The sequence below is a fragment of the Helianthus annuus genome, chromosome 17, assembly GCF_002127325.2.
Source record: "Helianthus annuus cultivar XRQ/B chromosome 17, HanXRQr2.0-SUNRISE, whole genome shotgun sequence".
NCBI lineage: Eukaryota > Viridiplantae > Streptophyta > Magnoliopsida > Asterales > Asteraceae > Helianthus > Helianthus annuus.
This window is the reverse complement of record NC_035449.2, coordinates 25770923-25790848: the sequence shown is the minus strand read 5'-3', so window position 1 is coordinate 25790848 and position 19926 is coordinate 25770923. Positions and strand designations below refer to the sequence as shown.

General features: G+C 38.4%; 1 long non-coding RNA gene across 20 annotated transcripts; it reads left to right on the top strand.

The window, feature by feature from the left end:
* The first annotated feature begins 15074 nt into the window (after positions 1–15074).
* On the top strand, positions 15075–18594 carry LOC110922288. Of its 20 annotated transcripts, none has more exons than XR_004886436.1 (10): positions 15075–15259; positions 15523–15930; positions 16310–16355; positions 16533–16636; positions 16712–16767; positions 16890–17136; positions 17290–17369; positions 17545–17661; positions 17785–17971; positions 18071–18594. It is a non-coding gene; the product is annotated as an uncharacterized LOC110922288 (long non-coding RNA). The 20 variants fall into 20 exon arrangements; XR_002583041.2 differs by having other exon boundaries at positions 17545–17677; XR_004886440.1 differs by having other exon boundaries at positions 16716–16767; positions 16908–17136; positions 17545–17971.
* The last annotated feature ends 1332 nt before the right edge of the window (positions 18595–19926 follow it).

Genomic DNA, 19926 nt, shown 5'->3' with positions numbered 1-19926 from the left:
TGCCTTGATTTAACCTAATTTAATAATAATGCACACACAATAGGTTAGTAACTAATTCAGCAGTTACGTCAATTCACGAGATCAAACCCTCACAATGATTAACGAGTGCAATACTTAATAATTCAATCGGATTCACAACGAATAACAGAGCATAGTCCGAATTCGAACAGCACTCAAATATTCAAGTCGAAATCACGATGAATAATCAAAGTACAAGCTCAATTTGAGCAGCACTCGGACAATCGTTGGATAGTTACAATCGATCGGACGTTGAATCGTAATAGCGATCGAGTTATTACCCTGATTGCGGCAGCACTTCGTGAATTGTGTGTGTTGTGAACGAAATTCGCTATAACTCGATGGTTATAGAGAATTTGGACGTCGAATGAACACCAAAATTCAAGTGCCAACGTCCCCTATTTATAGCTGGAAAATGTCCTCCCTCGCGCCACGCGAAGAAGACATGTGTACCCGTCGCGTGGCGCGACGGGTCTATTTTCTAGCCTAGGTTGCTTCGTGTCCAAGTAACCTTGCTGAGTAAGTTAAACGAACAAATTTCGTTTCTACAGCAAATTTAGAGGATAAACATCCACTAGGGTTTAACCCCCCTGAGTTTTAGGGGCCCTGATCCTGATTCTGATTGTTACGAAAATTTTAGGGTTAGTGCAGAATTACTTGGGTGTCTTAATTAGGGTTTTCTTGTTGACTAATTATCGTCCTATTTATGGATTTTAGTGGCAGTTGTGACATCCTCCCCACCTTAAGAAAAATCTCGTCCTCGAGATTTACTAAAATAGATGAGGGTATTTTCGCTTCATCTTTGATTCCAGTTCCCAAGTGTACTCTGGTCCTCTCCTGGATTCCTATTTGACTTTTACTAGCACTAGTCGTTTGGGTTTTGAGAAACTTGATCTTTCTATCTTCAGTTTGTAGTGGTTTCTCTACAGATTCAGCTTTTTATTTACCTCTACATCTTGAAGAGGTACTACCAGGGATTTGTCAGATAAATATTTCTTGAGGTTGGATACATGAACATATCATGTACTCCAGCTAATTCTTCTGGTAGTTGTAAACGATAAGCTACTGGTCCTAACCGTTGGATCACTGGGAATGGCTCTACGTATTTTTGACTTAGCTTCTTTTCTTACCGAATTTATAAATTCCTTTCCAAGAAAATACTTTCAATAGCATTTTGTCTCCAACTCGAACTTCGACGGCTCTTGTTTGTTATTTGTATAATTCTTCTAACCGTCTTTGATGTGTGTAAAATGCAACATATAAAACACATCAATTAAGGCATAAAACTAACCCTTTTTAAGTACTAATGTTGGAAAAAGAGTGTTTTTGTCTTCCTTTTGTATTTTCAGGATGAAATGAGCTCAAAATCACAAAAGAAGCAAAAAGACCACTAATTCTACCATAAATACAAGAAAAGGAACAAAAGTGGACTGCCCGGACCCTCAACGGCACCTCCCAAAACAAAGAGAAGAAAACAGAGTCTGAACACGCCCCGTGTCCAGCGAACACGGGGGCGTGCCCAGGAAGCAGCAGAAAAGACAAACCAGTAGAAGCTTCCATTGCTGACCACGGGGCCGTGCCCAGCGGGCACGGGGGCGTGTTGAAAGTACAGCAGGCGCATTAATTGTAATTCGCAATTACAATTAATGAAGAGAGAGAGTGTCAGACGGGCACGGGGCCGTGTCCAGTGGACACGGGGCCGTGTCCAGCGTTCTGTCCAGCCTATAAATAGAGGAGCTTGGTTTCATTCTCCCTCATCCCTTGGCACACCACCTCTCTCACACCTCATCCACCACCCACCACCACCATAACACCATCATCCACCACCATCATCCATTGTCCATCGTAGAGTGTGTGAGTCGTCTCGGGATCCAAGATTGATCGTAAGAGTTCTTGACAATCAAGGCCATGTTTGCCTAAGTCTCTTACATCACTTGGTGAAGACAAGTGTTTAGTATAATACTTTTTATTTTTAATCTTTTGCACTTTTTATTTGGTTTTGTATTAATGACTTTAATAACTAGTTACTTATGTTGAAGGTGATCTTTCCTTATCGTTTGTCCGTGGTGTCTTGGCATTATTTTACTGTCTATATAAAATAAAAGATTTTCACCATTCATATCTCCACGGTCTATATGGAGGTATGTTGGCTACCTGGTCGGGGGTTAAGGGAACGGTTTGGTAAAGGTCTTGCCCTTGTTCAGCGTTTAGAGGTCCTGCTTGGGACCTGTGTCAAATTTAGTAGGATCTCCTTCAATGCCCATAGGTATTGGATGGCGGGGATCCAAACTCTTTGACCCCCTCATAAGTTAACTACTATTAATACTATAACCCGGCTATTTAGGACTGTATCCCTGCTGACTCAGACTACTTAGCCGAGGGTAACGTCACCGCCAAAAGCGGGGCCTACCATAATTTGCATTAATAACTTAATTCATTATCTTTCAATAATCCGACCCTTTAGGATTGTATCCTTGCTGACTCAAACTACTGGGTTGAGGGTAACGTCGCCTTCAAAAGAGGGGCATACTACAATAACTAAGATAATCTCTTAAACAAGTGCAAAAGTGCGAAAATAATCAAAGGTTATACTAATACACGTGTCGGATCCAAGTGATTCATCTTGTCTATCTGTTTTTATTTTATTTTTATTTTCAGCATTTAGTTAGTTTTTATTTTTCTTAGTTTAAATCATTTTTCTAACCTTTTGATTTGATTAGACGTTGAGGATAAACCGGTATTAAAAGCTCTTGTGTCCTTGGACGACCTCGGTATCTTACCAACACTATACTACGTCCACGATGGGTGCACTTGCCCATATGTGTGTTTAGTGTTAGTGAATATCGTGTTTTATAAATTTAAAACTTGGCTAAAAGTGTAAAAAGGGTTTAAATATACATCAAAAATATATACACACTAACACGCATCAAGTTTTTGGCGCCGCTGCCGGGGACACAAGGATTTTAAGAAAGTTAGGAATCAACGGCCTAATCATCTTTTTATTTTTCTTTAATTTTTAGGATTTTTTTTTTGATTTTTCAGCTTCTGCAGAGCTCAGCACGGAGCCGTGCCCGCTGAACACGCCCCGTGCCCAATCATTGGAACTAGCAATCCTGTTTTATATCAGACAGTAGGCTGAACACAGGGCCGTGTCCACTCAACACGCCCCCGTGCCCAAGATTCAGTTGCTGAAAACAGAACCGTTTGATCCCGGCGGTTGGTAATTTCTGATACAAACATGAGTAATAATGATTCTTTTTACTTTCGGCACTCTTATGGTTTGTGGTGTCGAATATGTGGAGGCGAACACGAGGAATTAAAATGTTTCTTCCTCACTTATAGGCCACACTATATAGACCCACCAATTCCTTGTAACCTTAAGAGGGGCGAAAGTAAAAATAAACATTATTTCTCCCTTGAATGCGCCCAGCCAGACATTCTAGGAGAAATGCTCCTTGACGAGCTATTTCAACTAGAAGAACTACTTCTAAATTGGTCAAAAGAACTTAGGAAGGATTTTTTAGATCCATCCCAAGAAGATGACCATGAGGAAATGTTGGAATCGCATTCTGACAACCTCGTTGCTCCCGAAAATACCTTTCTTCCTAGACAAGACGTGGACGATAGTCGTCCCTGTGCCGATTGTGCCGTGAAGGACTCCCCATCGACCTCGTTCGGTGCATACATAGACCTGAGCGATTCGGCATACACCTTCTTTAACGAGAGCCCGGGAAAGGGTTGGACTTGTCCACCTATAATGAAAATAGGAATTACCCTCACCGACAACCTCTTGCGTTCTTGCCTTAGTATAGGACAATTAAGGTATCTTAGGCACTTTGGGGTTGTTCCAACAAGTCAGGAGCCACCCGATACAAATTAGCTCCTTAATAAAGACAAAACTTCATAAAGCCAGCTTTCCGACACGGGGCCGTGCTCGGCCAACACGCCCCCGTGTCCACCAAAAGATTCCTATCTGATCAGAACGTCAGAATACGGACAAACTGTGTCAGAATTTCATCTGCACACGGGGCCGTGTCCAGCGGACACGGGGCCGTGTGCAGCAGGCTGTCATTTTCTATAAATGCAGCCAAAATTCCTGCACATTTGGACCAACTTGGGGACAGAGATTTGAAGGAATCTTCTCTCAAACAATCCTAGGTAAGTCTAAAAGAAGTTTCCAACAACCCATCTTGTCCTTTCCTCTTCTAGACATTTCCTTCTTCTTCATCTTTCTTCAAAAGCCACCATGAAAAGTTTGAATTTTCAATCTTTATGGTAGGAAACAAGGAGTTTTGGTCATGGAATCTTGGTAAAAACATGTTATGTAGCATTGTTTAGAGTTATTTACTGTCAAAAAGCTTGCACAAACTCAGAAAATAACTTGAAAAACCAAGGTTCCTTGCTCCAAAATTCTGCAGAAAGATGAACACGGGGCCGTGCTCAGTGAGCACGGGGCCGTGTCCAGAAGCTGTTTCGTCTTATAAACTATTTCTGGTTTATTTTTCGTAGAATGGCGAGTGAAAACAGCGAAACATCATCCGTGCATTCCTCAAACAGCCGAAGGGGAAGGAGGCCCTCCGTTGAAGCTACACTTGTGCACTACGTGATAGCGCTAAGGGAAGCTCTCGACGAAATGACATCCGTGGAGGAGGTCCTCATTGACCGTATTAACGATCTTACAATGGGATTGGAAAGCAGCTTCCAAGAGATTAACCTTTTGCACCAAAGGTTAAACATTTTGGTGGCACCCCCTATGGAACCAGTTCTTCCACAACAAGACTGGAACCTGGCACTCGGTATTAACAACCCTACCGGGTGGGGAGACATCCCCGCGGAACCTCCTATGGAAAACCCACAAGAAGTTCCGGCGGAAGTTGAAACTCCTCAAACAAATGCAAACGAGCCCTCCTTCCTCCTTCCAAGGGAGGTAGAGGAGTGGCTTGCCGACATGTGAGGAGAACCGCGCCCGAAAAGTGGAGCTCTACAAAGCCTTATCTAACCAAGATCAGTAGATTCTTGGAAATTTTGCTAAATTAAAATAAAACATAGGGCTAGAACTCCATAAGCTTAATATCTATGTAATTTCTATCTTTATGTAATCTCTCTATTAGCAATGTTATGATGGTTTTTATGATTTATGGACTCGTGGTGGTAATGGATGAAAAAGGGAACGAGAAAAAATGGAACCATGCAGAAGAACAGAACAAACCGACAAAAATCTCCATAACAGAAGGCTCCACACGGGCCGTGCCCAACCAACACGGCCCCGTGCTGAGCCCCCTGCAGGAAATCACCCAGTTCAGGTAACTGGACACGGGCCGTGTTCAGCGGACACGCCCCCGTGTCCAGGCTTCTGTTTCACTTCTATAATTTTTGTTACTGGCACTTGACCACGGGGCCGTGCCCGGTCAACACGGGGCCGTGTCCAGAGTGCCAGTAACACAAATCTTTGTTTTTAAACACACTTTTACATATTCTAATCAACCAAAAACTTTATTTTTGGACACATTGAGGACAATGTGTAATTTAAGTGTGGGGGGGGGTGCTAAAACCTTGAAATTTTGCAAAATCCTAAAACAAGCCTTACACAAAACTCTATTGGAACCGCTAAACACCCCAAATTTTTTTCAAAAAAATTTTTTTTTTTTATTTACTTGTCTTAGTTTAAGTTGGGAATAACAAGTTATAAAAGGGTTATATTTTTTTTTATTTTACAACCGATAGCGTCGTGATAAAAAGAACTAACATAAGAAAATTATGAAACGGTATAACAAGTCTAGCTAAAATTCGATTATATATGCTTGGTCACATTAAAAACCCATTCCCACAAAAGTGAGTTTTGAGCCTTTATTGAGCATAAAAATATACATATTTAGATTAAATGCTCATTTTTCGTTTCTTGTGTGAATAGCCGCTCGGTCTTTACAAATCTAGAACTTGCCACGACGATACATTCCCGGTCCTTACCAACTTAAACCCAAGTAAGTAAATGATGGAGGCATTAGGACTAACTATTTTTCTTTCAAAACCATTATTTTTCATTTTTTTTACCTACCCAAAATCCCCCTAGAAAAACCCCTTTGAGCCTAAACCTTTCATTTCATTACCCCCAAAACAATTTTTTTTTTTACCCACCAAAAACCTTTTTCATTTTTTCACCCTTATTTTAGTAACAAGCTCGGTTTTTCACAAACATACCCTCTATGTGACGAAAAAAAAAAATAATAATAATAATATATATATAATGAAGTCAAAAACAAACAAAAGCTACAAAAGCTTGTTTGGAGAAATACTTCAAAAATAAATGTCACTAAAAATAAGGTATTTTATGAAAACCGACACTTGTTACGATTTTCGCCCTTTTTACTAACCACTAACCAACCACCCACCTTTAAACCCAAGCCTTCACCCCAAAAGTCCTCTTAATATTTACAAAGGTAAAAAGTTAAAAAGAAGGAGGATTGATCGCTTGGCAAGCCTATGGAAAACGTAAGTCCGTGCCGCTCTCGAGCGATTCACTTAAATATACACCTTCGGCCGAGTGATTGAGTGATCTCCCGTGAGGTATGTGAACTTGTATATAAATGGAATTTTGATAAGGCATGTTATGCCAAAATAAGTAGTTTATCTTATGAAAAGTTCAAAATAAATCATAACGAATAGGATTGTAAATAAAATAAAAATAAAACCTATAAAAACCTTGGATTCCCGACACTCTAGGACAAGCTAAAAAACTTCTCTTCTACCTATTCCATTTGGGAGTGTAAGCCACATTAAAAGAGTTTTGCTTGAGGACAAGCAAAAGTTCAAGTGTGGGGGTATTTGATGTGTGTAAAATGCAACATATAAAACACATCAATTAAGGCATAAAACTAACCCTTTTTAAGTACTAATGTTGGAAAAAGAGTGTTTTTGTCTTCCTTTTGTATTTTCAGGATGAAATGAGCTCAAAATCACAAAAGAAGCAAAAAGACCACTAATTCTACCATAAATACAAGAAAAGGAACAAAAGTGGACTGCCCGGACCCTCAACGGCACCTCCCAAAACAAAGAGAAGAAAACAGAGTCTGAACACGCCCCGTGTCCAGCGAACACGGGGGCGTGCCCAGGAAGCAGCAGAAAAGACAAACCAGTAGAAGCTTCCATTGCTGACCACGGGGCCGTGCCCAGCGGGCACGGGGGCGTGTTGAAAGTACAGCAGGCGCATTAATTGTAATTCGCAATTACAATTAATGAAGAGAGAGAGTGTCAGACGGGCACGGGGCCGTGTCCAGTGGACACGGGGCCGTGTCCAGCGTTCTGTCCAGCCTATAAATAGAGGAGCTTGGTTTCATTCTCCCTCATCCCTTGGCACACCACCTCTCTCACACCTCATCCACCACCCACCACCACCATAACACCATCATCCACCACCATCATCCATTGTCCATCGTAGAGTGTGTGAGTCGTCTCGGGATCCAAGATTGATCGTAAGAGTTCTTGACAATCAAGGCCATGTTTGCCTAAGTCTCTTACATCACTTGGTGAAGACAAGTGTTTAGTATAATACTTTTTATTTTTAATCTTTTGCACTTTTTATTTGGTTTTGTATTAATGACTTTAATAACTAGTTACTTATGTTGAAGGTGATCTTTCCTTATCGTTTGTCCGTGGTGTCATGGCATTATTTTACTGTCTATATAAAATAAAAGATTTTCACCATTCATATCTCCACGGTCTATATGGAGGTATGTTGGCTACCTGGTCGGGGGTTAAGGGAACGGTTTGGTAAAGGTCTTGCCCTTGTTCAGCGTTTAGAGGTCCTGCTTGGGACCTGGGTCAAATTTAGTAGGATCTCCTTCAATGCCCATAGGTATTGGATGGCGGGGATCCAAACTCTTTGACCCCCTCATAAGTTAACTACTATTAATACTATAACCCGGCTATTTAGGACTGTATCCCTGCTGACTCAGACTACTTAGCCGAGGGTAACGTCACCGCCAAAAGCGGGGCCTACCATAATTTGCATTAATAACTTAATTCATTATCTTTCAATAATCCGACCCTTTAGGATTGTATCCTTGCTGACTCAAACTACTGGGTTGAGGGTAACGTCGCCTTCAAAAGAGGGGCCTACTACAATAACTAAGATAATCTCTTAAACAAGTGCAAAAGTGTGAAAATAATCAAAGGTTATACTAATACACGTGTCGGATCCAAGTGATTCATCTTGTCTATCTGTTTTTATTTTATTTTTATTTTCAGCATTTAGTTAGTTTTTATTTTTCTTAGTTTAAATCATTTTTCTAACCTTTTGATTTGATTAGACGTTGAGGATAAACCGGTATTAAAAGCTCTTGTGTCCTTGGACGACCTCGGTATCTTACCAACACTATACTACGTCCACGATGGGTGCACTTGCCCATATGTGTGTTTAGTGTTAGTGAATATCGTGTTTTATAAATTTAAAACTTGGCTAAAAGTGTAAAAAGGGCTTAAATATACATCAAAAATATATACACACTAACACGCATCAGTCTTCAGTCTTTTCTTCGTGATACTGAATATCACAGGTGTAGTTACTGAGGATTCCCTTATCCTCATGTTAAATCTTTGCTCCAATATATATCTTAAATTCTTATGACCCATATAGATAGTAAACTTACTTAGATAATGTTTCCTAATTTTAAGGGTAACTTGTGGTTTCTAATTTTTTAAGCTTACAAGGGGTAAGGCTTTCTTCGTGCTTTTGCAATTGCCTTGATGCATACACAATTATCTTTTTGTGTTGCATTACTATACATCCAATTTCTAGTTTTGAAGCATCACCGTATACTTTTAAAATCTTCTGTTCCTTCTGGTAAGGCTAGGATTGGAATTTTTGTTAATTTATGCTAGAGGCTTCTTTTTGTTTAAGTTCTTATTTAGGATTAACTGTTTTAGCTTAGTTAAGGATATATCTATCTAAGAGAATCCTTAATAAACTGCCTATAGTATCTGGCTAAATTTACAAGATTCCTAATTTCCATTTAAGAATTACGAAATCTTCCATTTTAGTGATTTGATGCTATCTTAGCAGGATCTAAGTGAATATCTTCATGATTCATCATGTGACCTTACGTAGTTTATTTCCTGTAATCATAAATACTTCTCCGGCGGGTGCCTGGATTATCTTTAAAGTTCTTATTACGGAGAATTCGAGCAGGGTTGGTTACTACTCAATCTATTTCTAACACACATCAAACTCGGCTAATTTCATAGGAATTAGATTGGCGAAAAATTCTATGACCTGAGAGTTCTATATTTTCCCTTTTTGCGTATTTTGACTGTAAAGATTTGCCTAAGTTTGATTAATGATAGGTTAAGAGTTTGACAGAATGAAGTATTTATAAAACCTTGGTTTGTACCAGAGTCAAATAATACTCGTACCAACTATGATGTCAGGAATGAGTTCAGCTTCCTGAGTAGTTAATTGAAAGGCTCTTGCGTTTTTCTTGGTAGTCCCTTCTGCAGGTTTCGTCTTTTCGTTTGCTGGATTGCCTAATTTCGGGCAGCTTGTTCTGAAGTGTCCGGGTTTTCCGCAACTGTAGCAAGTGATTGCCTTCTTTTTCCTACAATCCTCTTCTCGATGTCCTGGAATTTTGCAGAAATTGCAGTATCCTTTGCATTTTCCAAAATGCTTTCCTTTGCAGATATCGCAAAATGGAATAGTGGAAAATCGCCCGTTTTCTCTTTTCTTAAAATTGTTACTATTACCTATATGAAATTCTTGGGAAATTTTCTGGGCTAAATCCTTCCTCCTATTTTCTTCCCGTGTGCGTACCAATCCGTCAGTTAGAGTGTTAGCTAATTCTACCGCATCGTCAATCGTGCGGGGTCTCGCAGCTTGGACAATGTCACGAATCTCACTAATCAAACCCCAGATATAGCGAGAGATAAGTATCGGTTCTGGCGAAGCCAGAGTAGGTACAATTCTGGCATACTCAAAGAATTTTGAAGTATACCCTCGGCAATCTACGTCCACCATTCGGTGACTTAAAAACTTATTTGCCATTTGCTCTTTTTCATATTTGGGACAGAATTTCCTTTCTATTAATCGCTTAAATTCTTCCCATCCCATGGCATAGGCTACGTCACTTCCTTTGGCTTGTAACACTGTATTCCACCATTCTAATGCTTCTTCCTTGAAAAGGTGCGAAGCGTACATAACCTTATCTTCCTCAACACATTTACTTATTCTGATTACTGCCTCGGTTTTCTCTAACCAACGCAGTGCCGCAGTTGCCCCTTTATTGCCGGCGAACTCTACGGGTTTACAGGCAAGGAACTCTTTATAAGTGCAACCAGGCGTTGCAGCTTTCCTTTTCTTAGGGAGCGGAGCTTGTCCTAGTTCCTTATCATGATTAACATGATCATTGCCTCCATTTACGCTATTACTGAAGTTATCTTCAGAAATACGTTTGCTAGGAATGATTTGTTGTGGTTCTATTGGATTTTTAACAGCAGTAACGATTGCTGGAATAGCGTTGGCTATCCCTTGAGCTATCATTGTTGGAATAGTGTTAGCTATCCCTTGAGCAACGATATTTTCTATATCCTGCCTAGTCATATATTGACCCCCTGACTGTTGCTCAGATTGATTACCCTCGTTAACTGGTTCGTTATTAGCATTTTCCATTGGATAACTAATTTATGAATCAATAATTAGTATATAAGAAATAATCCAATGTTACATTTAATTGCACATAATCACGTAAACAAACCTAATTCTGTAATTTTTCTAAGATTTCCTTTATATCATGCTTCTATATACAACCGTTTTATTTATTTATTTTACACATACTGATTTTACTTATTACTATTACATAACCGTAATTTCATAATTCCTTTATCCTTTCGTTAGATAATAGTCTAATAACGGTGTTTCCTTGGATTGTAATTCCAGGAGATTTGTTTCCCAATCTCTTGGATCCTATTCCCAACATTTATTAGTTCTTGACCCAAGTGGTGAAGTCTAGCTGTATTCTTGTTACTCTTTGGCGGATTCGGTAAAGGTTCTAGATTGAACTGAGGAAAAAGCTTATAGGGATTGTTCTGTAATTGTATTTCATGAGTCAACCATTCGTTTATGTCGAAAGGTCGCGAGTGTACTGAAAGGTTCGGAATAGCTGGTTCTAAGTTCATTGATAGTTGTGTTTCATTAATAGTCTTGATAATACTATAGTCTGTTATTGTAAGATCTATTTCTTCTTGAGATGGTAACCCCTTAATTTGCCTAGAACTTTCTTCAATTTCCGGTTTCTTAGGCTCGAGAGGTAAAACATTAAATTCTATAGGTTCCTCCATATCTGGTATATACCTATTAAAATCTCTGGAAACTTCTACTCTTACTGGATAGAGATTTAAATTCTGAAGGGTATCAGACAAATTACTCATGCTGTTTGAAAATACACACACAATTACTAGGTCAGTATTTGTAATAATTTTCATAGAAATACGGGTGTAATTATCCGAACAACTAGAATTTTAAAGCATCCTAGGTTTTATTTAAAAATTTATTTATTTACTGGAATAAGGCTTCTAGACTTGTAAAGACATTAAAGTTTTAGTTTTCTATATAAAATTTGTTCCATGCTATATGCGATTGATCAGATAATGAAACACATAATCACAGAATAGTAATTAATAAAATTTAGGTATTTTCTAAATACTTAATAGGCTTAAATCAGTGGCTTGATCAGTGGCTCTGATACCACCTTTTTCTGTCACGGCCCCCGACCCGGTTTGACCCGTTTCGGGAGCCGCGGGACAAAAAATCCCGTGGTATTTATTTTTATAGCGGAAGTCTTAACAGGATCGTTTTAAATTTAGAAAATTTGCCCGAGTATTATTTATTTACATTTAGGATAAACCCCGTAAATATCATAATTTCATTATTTTACAATCATGTTTATTTATTTTATTTGAGCCACCACTTCAAGCTTGATAGTGCTCCGTAGCACGTGTACTTAATTCAGTAGGTCACCTGAAACATGTTGTAAAAAGGTTTTGTCAGCGGGGAAATACTGAGTGAATCATTCATTTTGATAAAATGACACATAGTTATAAATTACAGCATAAGAGCGATTACTATGGCAGTATCTTAATTAATATCTGGTCTTGCCACCCGTGTGACGATGGTCATACCACTTATTGGGTCCAGTCACCCAATTAGTGACGTTTTGTCACTGTTAGGTCTTATTAGCCTAACCCATGTTAGGGCTTATTGCCTAATCGTGAGAAATTAGTAATGTGCACAATACCCCACTAACCAGCGGTTAAGATAACCACGACTTAATCCCTGTAATTATAATACTTTGAAAATAATTTGAGGTATTGTAATACTTACTCACAAACTGTGAGAAAACAATTTAAAAAGAAGAATGACTCACAAACTGTGAGAAAAGAGTTTATAAAAGGGGAATGACTCACATTGCAGATTTAGCGGGCAAGGTATAAGCCTACTGATTTGCCTTGATTTAACCTAATTTAATAATAATGCACACACAATAGGTTAGTAACTAATTCAGCAGTTACGTCAATTCACGAGATCAAACCCTCACAATGATTAACGAGTGAAATACTTAATAATTCAATCGGATTCACAACGAATAACAGAGCATAGTCCGAATTCGAACAGCACTCAAATATTCAAGTCGAAATCACGATGAATAATCAAAGTACAAGCTCAATTTGAGCAGCACTCGGACAATCGTTGGATAGTTACAATCGATCGGACGTTGAATCGTAATAGCGATCGAGTTATTACCCTGATTGCGGCAGCACTTCGTGAATTGTGTGTGTTGTGAATGATATTCGCTATAACTCGATGGTTACAGAGAATTTGGACGTCGAATGAACACCAAAATTCAAGTGCCAACGTCCCCTATTTATAGCTGGAAAATGTCCTCCCTCGCGCCACGCGAAGAAGACATGTGTACCCGTCGCGTGGCGCGACGGGTCTATTTTCTAGCCTAGGTTGCTTCGTGTCCAAGTAACCTTGCTGAGTAAGTTAAACGAACAAATTTCGTTTCTACAGCAACTTTAGAGGATAAACATCCACTAGGGTTTAACCCCCCTGAGTTTTAGGGGCCCTGATCCTGATTCTGATTGTTATGAAAATTTTAGGGTTAGTGCAGAATTACTTGGGTGTCTTAATTAGGGTTTTCTTGTTGACTAATTATCGTCCTAATTATGGATTTTAGTGGCAGTTGTGACACTCTCAAAGTGTGTGTGTGTGTGTTTCGGACAGAATGCTCTCAAAGAAACTCTCTATCTTTCTGTGTGCATCTATCTTCTAACATACACTGCATGGGTAGATATATACCCAGCCCAGCATGTCTGACCGAAGGATCCGATAGATGTCACGAAGGATCATCTATCGATCACAAAGCCATCGAAAGATCTTCAAATACTTCGAAGGATTGCATATCCTTCCAAGTCCAACAGTAACTTTCGTAGCATATCTTTCGATGAGATCGAAGGATCTACATTATCCTTCGATCACTCATCCTTCGAGACAGACTTGTTACAACCAATATCTGATTGTTTGGCCAAGTCAAACCAGGAGGACGGTTGACTTGGTCAACTTACAGGACTGACACGGACATCGTTTACATCGTGACTAAAAACAGACAAAGTACAGACACAAGTGCACCAACACTATGGTCAACATGATCCAACTATCATACGCATAAGCTTGTACCCAGTTTTCAAATCTTTCGTACCACCAGTGATAATCTTTGATATTCAGGAGCTTTGGTGGTCTCAGATGATTTCCGTACACGTTATCATGATTCATACTCTCAGATGATTTCCGTACACGATTGTAGCATTCTTTGGTGTCACTGGAGTTTCTTCTGACGTAAACGTGTTATAAAACTTTTCTCCAATTTCTAACATCTTTGAAATGCTTCTTGAATTTTTCGTTCCTTGAATCTTTCGCCTCGTTTATCACCTTGAATTACCTGAAACGAACAAACAAAAACGATCAGTTCAAACACTTATCAAACAACTTGATCAGACGAGTATCCGATCGAGTGAGTCAGCAAAAGTCAACAGTGACAATAATCGGGTGACAACACTGTCCGATCGGGTGGGGATGCTGTCCGAATAGGTGACAATGATGTCCGTTGGAGCTGCTGTCCGTTCGAGCTGCTGTCCGTTCGAGCTGCTGTCCGAACGAGCCGTTGTCCGAACGAGTGACTGTGTGGCACTTCAAACAAAATGCAAGGAATTTAGACAATGTTGTCCAATCGAGTAGCACTATAAGACAAAACTTTATGAGTGAGTTGTCCGATCGAGTGGCACAACAATTGGTGAATAAGGTGGCAACTCGTTGGAACCACTGTTCGATCGAGTGACACTATATGACAAAAGTTATGTTGTTCGACCGACCCACTGTTCGTTTGAATGTTACTAAACGACAAAATTCTTGATCGAACGGGTGGCGGTTTCTTTTAACAATGAACTTTTATCTTTCAAAACAATATCACATGCAACATGATATCATTGTGGCCGACAACATCTCGTGGATCTCAATTATAAATGTGTTGTCAATATTTTGAATTTCTAGCGAGGCTTCTCGTGTGGAGGCAGAACGGTTTCCGGGGGAAAGCCGGAACCAAGTCTGATAACCAGCGCGGACCCGGTTAAGACAACGTAGTCTGGGCAGACTTGGCTAGGGCCCCCTGGCTCGGGGGGTGTGGGAGCTGCTCTCACAACCTAATAGTAGACTCTCACCTTTCAAAAAAAGAAAAAAAAATCAGAACATATGTAAACAATTAATGAATTGACAAAAAGTAATTAAAGATTCACGTGATATTATGATAACATCTTTTGATCACATGGGACGAGATGATATTATTCAATTAATGATCATGTGAGAAAGCTGACAATGTTGACTAACAAAATTATATATTCTTATGTTCCTATTAAAGTTAATGGGAACATTATGCAATATGAGCCATTGGATGAATATGAGATTAAATCCTAGCCGTTATAATTAGGTAAAACCTTCTAGAAGGAGAGGTTTTTTTTGGTTAACTTTTGACCAAAGAAGGCAGTTTGCAGCAGTTAGGTTTCCTATCTTCTGGGGATTCAGATCGCGTTGGTTTTAGACGACGCTCCCATGTTGTCCACTTCCCGTAATTTAGCTGCAGTTGAAGACGATTTTTGGTTTTGTACAAGAATGCAGTTGTTAAAAGAGTGGGTATAAAACTAGGTATGAAACCTTTTCTTGCGTTCTTCTTCCTCTCTTCTCCCAGACTCCAACATAAATACGATTCACTAGTTTAAATCGGTAATTTCTATGCTTCTGAAGAAAAATAGAAGGATGAGTATAAAGCGATGCCGGAGTTTCATACGGTTATCATTATCCCCAATTAACCATCCGCTATATATTCGAATCCTCTTTTAATAACGATTGTTTTCTTCCGGAATTCTTTGAAATAGGAGTTAACTAGGTTTTCTTTTGGTTATTTGCAGATCGGTATGAACAACATCGAAAGTTTTTAGAGTTTTTTCATCAAAATCTACAGTAAAACGAGGAGATTCAAACAGGGTTGTGTTGTTCTAGGCTGGTAGTTATACGACGAACTGGTGGTATGTTCGATGCCCTTTTCATCACTGCCGACTTTGGTTTTTCGGTTGCCCCTCATCCCTCCCGGGTCTATTGAGCACAGATTCGTGTAAAAATCCTTTGGATGCTGTAATTGAAGGGCGAAATTGAAGCGTAACGGGTGATGACTTTCTGGGTTTAAGTTTTTATGAAGCGGGAAAAGCTTTATATTCTGCAAAACACTTACTGTTCTCGTGAATTAGAGAAAATAGGCGAAGAACTTCACTTCACGTATCAAGTCATTTGTATTCAATTTGGAACATTAAGCCATTAAGGTATAATTCTATTTAAATTTTGTGATTCTTTTTCACTATTGATTAAAGTGTTGTTTCTTAATACCACTAACATTTGATTATTTGTATCTAATATTTTTATTGCATCTTTAATCAGTTTTATGCTTTACATTAACATGAGCACTTTTGGTTTAAAGGTATATGTTAATTAACGCGCACATCCGCCATTTGATAATTTGAGTTGTATAGCAACCAAACTGTTCTATTGTTCTTGGAAATTAACGATTTATATGTTTATTCTACTATTTTTTTGTTTTTTTCACTGGGTATCTATGAATTCTTCATTGTTGGGTGTTGTGTTGTTAATACTTATGTCTAAGAACTTCCATCTCGCTTATAATATGTGTTTTTATGCCCTCAGGTTCTGTTCATCTTATAAAGATAAACCACTATTCATCAATCTACAAGTACTCACTCATCTTTTAACCATTAATTTCGCTTATAATCTGTGTTTGTTTCTACTGAACCACATAAACTTTTTTGGCTGAGAAAGTTATCTCTGTTACATCAGAAGTCTAAAAGAGAAAATGAAAATGATATATAGGCTACACCACAATATCGTTTAATGTTATTTACTTTAACAGATTTCGGACTAAAAGAACGAAGGTTGGAAGGAGAAGAATACATCTCCATAGTGGACGAATTGATGGAAGCCCTTCATACACGTTGTCCAAAAGCTCTTATCTAGGTTCGTTTTTTTATGAGTTTAAATTTTGTATATTTGTTTCATATGAAATTTTTTTAAGTCGCCATGTTGAACCAGTTAGAAGATTTACAATCCAAGTGGGCTTTTGAGATTCTTCAAAGATACATAAACAAGTACAGGTCCATTACTAAATTTTCACCAAGATTTGATCTTTTTTTGTTCTGCATGTTTTAATTTGCAATTGGAATAAAGGGTACTATATCTAAATAGTTTTGTGTCATTATGATTGAGCAAGGATTGCCATGGACTGCAGAGATGATGCACGAAAGTCGAAACTGGAAACATCGGCGCGTGCGCGAGATGCTAATTCTTTGGTTGATTTTCCATCAAAAATAGGAGAAGTTGAGGACATGTTGAGTCGGTTGTTTGCTATCTGGTTTAGATCTGTCTCAGTAGCTACAAACACAGAAAAACTAACCCTCGGCAACGACACGGTGGCAATGGGTGGCGATGCAGTTTGTTGTGGCGGCGATGTTCATCAGGTATCATGTTTATCTTCTCCAAATGATTCTATTGTTTCTGCCATTAGTTTCATAAACAATTTCTTCCATGAAAAATTGTTTATTACCGTCAGACTTCACTTCACTGACCGTTTTTTAATTTTTTAATATGTCCATGTTACTTGGTTCGCACAGAATCTAACGAGACGGGTAGGGACTTTACTCGTATTGTCGACCTTTTAGAGTGTTGAGGAATCAAAGACATTGATTAAAAGGTAACTTAATTTCTAAAATGTAGATGCTATATCAAAACTGGATGAAGAATGGTCAATTGATCCAAATAAACTTGATGCTTTGTGATGTATGGGCGATGCACAAACTCCTTATGCTTTTTTGACTCCTGATAAAGATGAAGCTAAAGGTTAACTTTTTGTTATAATATATATCCAGGCACGGATTGTCAAAGCTGCAAACAGCGAACCTTAATTTACAATCAACACAAAGCTAATCCAATCCAATTGTTATCCATTCAAGTGAGCCGCTGGTTGTTATCCATCCAACACTGAGGTGAAATTATCTATCTGTAAGGATCTTTGATAAATTTATTTGTTAACTTCTGATTTAAGATACAAAAATTTGAAATTATATGTTTATTTTAATAATTTTTGTATTTGATGTGATGTGTTCTAGGTGTTTGATGAAATGTTAGATATGTTCAAATGGAGCAACTGTCTAAATTCTCTTTGTTTTATTTTTTTATGTTTTCCAAATGCCTCTTTTCTACTAATAACTTGTACACTTGTACACAATTGGAGCATATGTAGAATGCATCAGCAGTAGAGTATGTCTTTCGATAGTGTCTCGCCTGGCTATTAAGGTAACCACCATATCTAATATTCATGAGTTTTAGTGTGACTGACCCGCTAACAAGTGTGACTCAGTTTTAATGTTATTTTGTATTCGATCTCACCCTTAGAATGCCTCACTACCGCTCAATGGCAAATTGACTGGAATGGCTTTTGGTGTACCAACCGTGGACGGTATGCGTGTGGGTGAAGATCCAGGTCCCAGATGCATTTACTTTGGTCGACATGATGGTTAAGTATAGTCGTTTGAGTCTGGATATGGCAGGGAACGAAGGTGGGTCATACACGCAATCTTTAATCCGATGGAGGATTTAGAACAGCTGCAATGAGAGGGTGTTCAACCGGAATTATAAAATGACCTCTGCAGTGATGGATGAGATAAAAGAGTCCTGGTGGGCGACTAAAATGCTTAAAATCAGAAGTATCAGGTCGACTAACTGGGCAGCTTCAGTGGGCTCGATTTTGGCTAGGCTTTGTTGTCAGTTAGTATTGGGGCCTTTCTGTTGTATTGTTTTTTCTTTTTGCTTTGTCTCTTCAACTGTCATGAGTTCAAACTCGATAAGTGACAAATTGTTGTCTTCCTTAATAGAAAAATCAGCTGGTTCTGTTACTTCAACACGACCCCATTTGTCAACCGCAAGTCCGCAAGTCTCATTAACCCTTTGTACATGTCGATTTTTGCATTTCGCAAAATTATAGGGCTGCCCTCCTTCATAGCTTCCACTGAGAAATTTGCATATTCTGTGACTTTAATGGTAGAATAAATTCTTCTTTTTATACGGCTTTAATATATTTACATGAATTTGGATAGCAGTCTTTCAAATCATATCCGAGTAGTTGTAATAACTAAAAATGTATTTTTTATATTTCAAATCATTTTAATAACTAAAGATGTATTTTGTATATATTTATAAACACGCAATGAACTATTAAAAGTGTTAGAAACAAGCTTTGGCAAGTTTTTTTTTCTTCATACTTTTGTGATCGGAATACCAAAACTTTATTTATTTATGAGTATAAAACACTTACGTTTTCTTTGTTATTTAGACAAACGATTTTCGTTTTCATCCCAAAACAATTAATATAATTTTAAGGGTATTTACATACTTTTAACTTTTTTTCATCATGATCACTTGATCTAAATATGTTTAGAATAAAAAAAAAAAAAAACTTTTCTCATTATGATATCAAAATAAAATCCCGTCTACCGGACGGGTATAGAACTAGTTAATAAGATTGACAAAGTGGCCCGATCGAGTGGGTTGCTTTGACACGTATTGTTGCCCGATCGGGTGGGTCAACAAGTCAATAATTTTTTTTTAAATGCAACAGAGTCGGCCCAATGGGCTTCCAACCCTAGGCACAGGCCTAGGGCCACCCAAAATGAAAGGCCCCCAAATTTTTGGATGGTTCTTTATATACTAGGCCCATTTTTTATGTTATACTAAACAAGAAATAAGAAGCCCACTAAAATAAAGGTGTGAATCCATTAAAATAAAAGGCCCAAACCCAAACAGAAACTGAAAAGCGCTGTACTCAACTCGGTCTCCCACACATTTCAATTCACGTCGTAGAGAGAACGAGACTACCACTACGAGAGATCAGAGAAGAACATAATGAGGCCTGAATCGTCGCCTAAATCATCGATTTATTACAGGTATTGATTGTGTTTTGATATCTTCGCCTAATACGTTTACAAATTCCAATCGATTGTGTTTTGTGAGTCACTAAGTCATCGATCAAATAGAAGATTTGAAGATGGGCATTGAACCTAGTTTTCGTGAAAAACGTGTTATTCGTAGAAATAGAAGATTTCATGAAAATGTTGATAATGAGACTTTGAAAACTCCTGTTGATTGTTTTAGAACGGATTACTTTTTATACATAGTAGATCAAGCTAGTGTTTCACTCGAAAGTAGATTTGCTCAGTTTAAAGAGTTCGAACAAATTTTTGGTTTTTCGTTTA